The sequence below is a fragment of the Leguminivora glycinivorella genome, chromosome 17 (assembly GCF_023078275.1).
Source record: "Leguminivora glycinivorella isolate SPB_JAAS2020 chromosome 17, LegGlyc_1.1, whole genome shotgun sequence".
Classification (NCBI taxonomy): domain Eukaryota; kingdom Metazoa; phylum Arthropoda; class Insecta; order Lepidoptera; family Tortricidae; genus Leguminivora; species Leguminivora glycinivorella.
Window position 1 is genome coordinate 2,021,664 of NC_062987.1, and position 6,663 is coordinate 2,028,326.

Genomic DNA, 6,663 nt, shown 5'->3' on the forward strand with positions numbered 1-6,663 from the left:
GTAAATTGATGGCGCGTTGATAAATTTAGACTTATTTTATGAAATCACTCGAGCAATTTAATTGGCCATGGTAATTAGCCCACATTATATTACAAATGCAAACAATATTTATCTTTAACAAATTCTTACGCCATTACATTTTAATGTCAAATGATTTTATTTCTTTTTTACTTTGACGTCTCTGACAGTCGCCATTTGAAAAGAATGAAATGAACGAATGATTTTGGGAAAGTAGTCGCCAAACTGTAACAATGTGTGCACGCGTAGTGCACACTTCTGTCACTTCTGTGACCATTTGTGCCTGTTACCAATCGTCCCCATTTGGGTCGCCGCTACTAAACGTCGACCGTACTGCGACTAAGCATTGAGACCCGAAGACCTGTGTGTACACAAAATAGGAGGATTTGCGTAGGAACGGCGACCGATTATGGTTATATGGGTAGTAACTATGACCGAGATACATTTAGGGATTTTAGAGTTACTGCGTTTCAACTTTAAGTAGTAGTGTGAGATACAAGATATTTTTTCAGACGATATGTTTTTCAAATCACAAATAGGTGGGTTTAGATAGTAGTCAGTATTCCTTGATTAGAGAGGATTTGAGAGTACTTTCAACTAATAATTAATTGACAAGTTTGGTTAATTAAAGAAAAAGATTTTTTCCCGTATAGAAATTGTAGATCATTTAAGACAAAATCTTTAAAATATAGTATACTAGCGACCCGCCCCGGCTTCGCACGGGTACTATACCTACATGTAAACCTTCCTCTAGAATCACACTATCTATTAAATAACAAAAAATAAAACCGCCTTCAAAAATAAGCGCGTTACAAAACACGGAGAAACTAAAAAGCCAAAAATAATAAACCTTTCAATTCAGATTTCTTATCGTATTGCAATAAGCTAAACATCCAAATTATAAACAAATCAATTATTTTTGTAGTCGGTACCAGACCTGTTCGTCGCCTTGCTATTGCCTGTTTGCCCCACCCAACCATACACAGGCTGGTACCGACTCCAAAAATAATTGATTTGTTTATAATTTGGATGTTTAGCTTATTGCAATACGATAAGAAATCTGAATTGAAAGGTTTATTATTTTTGGCTTTTTAGTTTCTCCGTGTTTTGTAACGCGCTTATTTTTGAAGGCGGTTTTATTTTTTGTTAAAAAGTTTATTTATTTGTTGATTTTTAGTGGTTCCTAGTGATATTATATGTATCAGTCCGAATACATGTACAGTAGTGAAAGAATTATCCTTTAACTCCTAACCATTGAGGAGTTGACCTTCCATCATCAGCTCAGCCACATAAAATTATTACCATCAGACGTAAATACTGGTGTACCTTTGAAAAATAGACTAAAAACATTACATGTGCCTATAACATTTGAAGAGTTCCCTCGATTTCTCCAGGATCCCATCATCAGACCCTGACTTGGTGCCAATGGGACCATCTCGGGGTTATACCGGTTCGATCAAAAAAAAAATTTTGAAAATCGGTCCACGATTCTCGGAGATATCGAGTAACATACATACAAAAAAAAAAAAAAAATTCAGTCGAATTGAGAACCTCCTCCTTTTTTGAAGTCGGTTAAAAAACCGCATCAAAATCCGTTGCGTAGTTTTAAAGATTTAAGCATACATAGGGACATAGGAACAGAGAAAGCGACTTTGTTTTATACTATGTAGTGATTTATAGACGTTGACACAGAAGTATGAGACGATGGAATAAATTATCTCATATCGGCTATCACTTTCGAATCGGCCTCTCGAAAATGTACAATCCGTGAAATATCGAAAATACGGGGACCGTGAAAAAATACTATCTAGCCGGGCCGGGAATTTCCTACGTGTACGGTTTGGAAAATTGAGACATGTAATTACTGCTCAATTTTATTTTTAGAATTCAATACAATTTAATGTGGTCAGACAATATCCTGACTATATATTTTTGCGAGCAATACCAAAGATAAGATAATTAATAAATTACTTGATATTTTGACAATGATAAATAGTTGAAAGAGATGATAGTGTCATTAGAAATGAATTACACGATTCGAGTGATTCGACGCAGAACTGCTGCTGTCAAAGTTTGGTTTTGTACAGGAAATAACCTTTCTGGACGTCAGTACTAGTAATTTGTCTTTGGTGCAGACATCTTTAAAATGTTGAAATCGTACGTAATCGTACAATAGATATTGGACACTGATTACATTGTTGTTGTTCACGCACTGAAATTGGCCGTATTGAAATGCTGTCTTTTTTTTACAAATTTTGTAAAAAACAATTTCAAAGCAATCTATGACGGGGGATCGAGGATTTCAAACATACGTACATACATACATACAATCACGCCTGTGTCCCATGAAGGGGTAGGCAGAATACATGAAACTACTCAGGTTTCAGTGCCACTCTTGGCAAATAAGGGGTTGAAAGATAACGAAACTGTGACATTGCAAACATAAACAAAAATCTATTTAAGTATTATTACAGACAAACATCTAACAACAGATGTATCGCGTTACTTCAAACTTTAAAGTACCGCTACACATAAGAGGTACCCTCCGTCCACGCCAACGGCCGCTATTCCAGGTCGCCAACGCCGAAAACAACTTGAGCAATTCTCCCGTGTACGTGGCCTTAAATCTCGTCAACAATACTCTCCTCTATGATCCGACATTATAGACCTGTTTTCGCACACGGAGTCGAGATTTCTGGCCACAGCTTCTCGTTATCTCGAATCGATCCACACGCCTACCACAATACAGTGCTAATTAAATGTTACGATTATGAGTTAATGTGCAGCGATTATTCAAACCTGCAACTATTATTGTTAAGTTGACAAGTAAAACATTGAATAATTGTATACTATTTATTTTAATTTTGATTGTAATTTTAAATATGAATTTGAATTGTATTGAATTAATTTTTATTAGTGATATTATGACCTATAACTTTCATGTTTAGCACTATGCTGTAAATGTAAGTTGGTTGAATAAATAAACAATAAACCTGGGTAAATTCATTCTGCTCTAAGGTTGAATATAGTTATAAAAAAATATAATATGATCTGAAGGTAATCAACCTTACAGCAGAATGGATTTACCCAGTTTTCAAATTAAGCGACACAATTAACCTTATAGGATGTACCTAAGTTTGAAGTTAAGCGACACATAAAGACTACTTATTACGATAGTTATAGTTATGGGGTCTTAAGTATAATTGTGTAAATTGTGTTTAAGTATACAGTTTGTAGCACAACTTAGTCAAGATTGGTCACTCGGTAAAATTTCAATAATTTGATGAGAATCAATATTTAAGTACTGCTGTGTGGTGCCGGCTGAGAATAGTAACTTTTATTTATGGGATAGGAGGCAAACGAGCAGACAAGTCTCCTGATGGTAAGCGATCACTGCTGGACAAAATGTTTATATTTATCTGCAATAACGTAATGGGTCACTTATTTCTTAAACTTCATAATTTTAGAACAAAACGGGACTTAATCGCGTAAACACTTACATTTATATTAGGCCCGACGTTTCGAACATCACATTATGTTCGTGGTCACGGGTAGACTGGCGAGGAATTGCCGTTTTGTTCTAAAATTATGAGTGCAAATCGTGTTAGTCTAAATCATCAATATATTCTTAAACTTCATTAAAAAATTATTAATAAGATTTTAATTTTAAGATTACATCTTTATAATCTGTGCTGTAACCCCTATGAAACTTTTTTTGTGTAGTTAAGTAGTGTGTAGAAATAGTTAGTTTTTTTTTCTCATTAATTAAGCCATTGTCCTAATTTGACTATTGTTGTTAACTTTAAATTTAGTTATTCCGTATTTAGTTAGTCTTTGTGGCAACTGTATTGGTTCATAAATTACGTATTTACTCTAGTTACAAGAAACATGTACTGTTTGTGCCCTTAATTACATTAAAACATTATAAAACATAAACCAAATTATTAGAGGTTTCTGAAAACATTATTGCTACACAACAGTCGTGCTACAAACTTTATTATTTTCTAATTTATAATTCATAGTGTAACATAACATTTCTCACCACTAATTTTCTACACAATTTTTTGAATTTAAACGGTCGAAGTCCGTAAGTGGGTCATTTAATATTTTTCAGTACAGATGGTCGTTTTTTTACGCACTATAGTTCGATAAGTTGTTCATTATATGCCAGGTCGAAACTTCGGAGCCTCATCTGTACTGAAAAACGTCGTACGATACACGTGCGAAAAGGAAATTCGTAACTCGTGTCGATTTAAAACACTCCCTTTGGTCGTGTTTTAATTTATCGCCACTCGTTTCGAACTTCCTTTTTTACGCACTTGTATCGTAATGTACCTAGTCTAGCCATAAGTTCTGTTACAAATGAAAATAAACATATTTTTAAAATAATGTAATTTACTTACCACAAGTAAATGTTTATTTGTAGGTAAGTTAGTAAGGTTTCTAAACAATATATTTTTTATTCAAAATGCCCGCCTTTACCTTTAGCTATAATACATGCCGTCAAACGATCCGGCCACTCGTCTATAGATTTACGCACTGTCTCCATTGGAAAATTTGCCACTGCTACCTTCAAAGATTTTTTTAGAGAATCGATATTGGTATGGCGCCATGGCGTTTAGAGCAGACCATGTCCTCTAACACTGACCACAATTTATAGTCCAGGGGATTTAAGTCGGGACTAGAAGAGGGCCAATCATCTGCCTTGATGAAGTCCGGAACATTCCTTTGCAGCCAAATCTGGGTGGTGCGAGCTTTATGACCCGGGGCTGAGTCCTGTTGAAAGTTCCAGTGCACATTTTTAAACATTGTATCGTTGAGTGGTTTAACTACTGTTTCTAAAACCGTATCCTGATACACTTTAGCTGAAATTTTTACTCCTTTTTCGCAAAAATGGATCTCAGAGACGCCTTGATACGACACACCCCACCAAACCATGACGTAAGCTGGATGATGACCTCGCTGAACCCTTCCAACTATCTCTTTAGCTTCTCGAGAGTTGTGTGCGTATACTTGAGACTATACGCCATACCAATATCGATTCTCTAAAAAAATCTTTGAAGGTAGCAGTGGCAAATTTTCCAATGGAGACAGTGCGTAAATCTATAGACGAGTGGCCGGATCGTTTTAGGGCATGTATTAAAGCTAAAGGCGGGCATTTAGAATAAAAAATATATTGTTTAGAAACCTTATTAACTTACCTACAAATAAACATTTATTTGTGGTAAATAAATTACATTATTTTAAAAATATGTTTATTTTCATTTGTAACAGAACTTATGGCTAGACTAGGTACTATTATATTGTTGTACCTATGGCGTAAACAGCTTTCTTATTGAATACCTGTAGAAAAATCATTTGGAAACATTAAAAGCGTCGCGTCATTTTTTAAGAAAGTGCGCAATTTAAGATATTAATTTCCCTTCGGCCATAGGGATCTATAGTTTCTGGAAATCCAGTCCGTTAAAAATTACTCTCCCGTAATAAATACTTTAGCACAGAGAGAGCTAATCTTTCCCGCTGAAAGTGCCGCCCACCCGCTCTCGGTTACCTCACAGTTACCGCCTGTCAAGAACGCGACCAGGAGGGCGGTTTTTTAATCTCGCATACAGGATTTTGTCACTAAAATACCGGTTGAAAACGGTGACTTGCTTATTATTTTCAGTGATAATTTTCTGAATTCGAACGCGTGAGACTCAAAAATCGGCCCGCTGTTGACCTGTTATATCTCAGACGTACAAACATGGTACACGTTTACAGACCTACACGAGCTTACACTATGTGCGTAGGGACCCGCCTCTTTCATAATTTGATCGCCAATTGTCTGAGGTGTGACTTTAGTTTTTAACGGTTAAGATGCTTTGTAATAGGATTTGATCGTATTATACAGCAATTCAAATGTCAGCTATGTGTAATAAATACCCTAAGCGTTCTTTAATATTGGGGGGACTCTTACACATACCAACCTAGCTCAAAACTATTTAACAAAGCTTGTACTAGGCGTAAAATATAATACGAGCACTTTTATATGAAAATAACATACTAATTCACATCAAAATCAACCATGACAGGAACAAAATATCTGTGTTGATCGCTCAATACTTTTTTTTTAAATGGGCTTACTCTTGACCACAGACTAGCCAAAGGCAAAGACGTGGCCTACGATGGAGTGAGCTCGCCCAGAAGATGCCTGTTCACCCATGATTGAAAGTGGCATCTACAGTACAGTGGTACTCTGACGAGCACGGGTACTTTTACCATACGGAATCGCTGTAGATAATAGTTATTTGTTATACAAGAGTGCAAAGTTGTATTTTAACGCCGAGTGTGGAATTGAAAAACGAGCAAGCGAAAGGATTCTTTTTTTCAATACACGAGAAGTAAAATACATTTGCACTCGTGTGTCAACACAAAACTTTTCCCCTCACTATAGCGAGGAAAGTACGAAGCAAAAACGGGTTTATCACTGCTTCCAGTAGTTCCACAGTTGGTAAAACATCTTCATCGCTAGATTAACCCTTTTTTATCAATTTTAAAGCAGAAAATTTGCCTCTATTCAAGGTCAAATTACTTTATCCACTAGTGGATAAAATGCGTTTTTACCCGCTGGTGTTAAATGACAAAACACGTGTTTCCGAGGTAGTG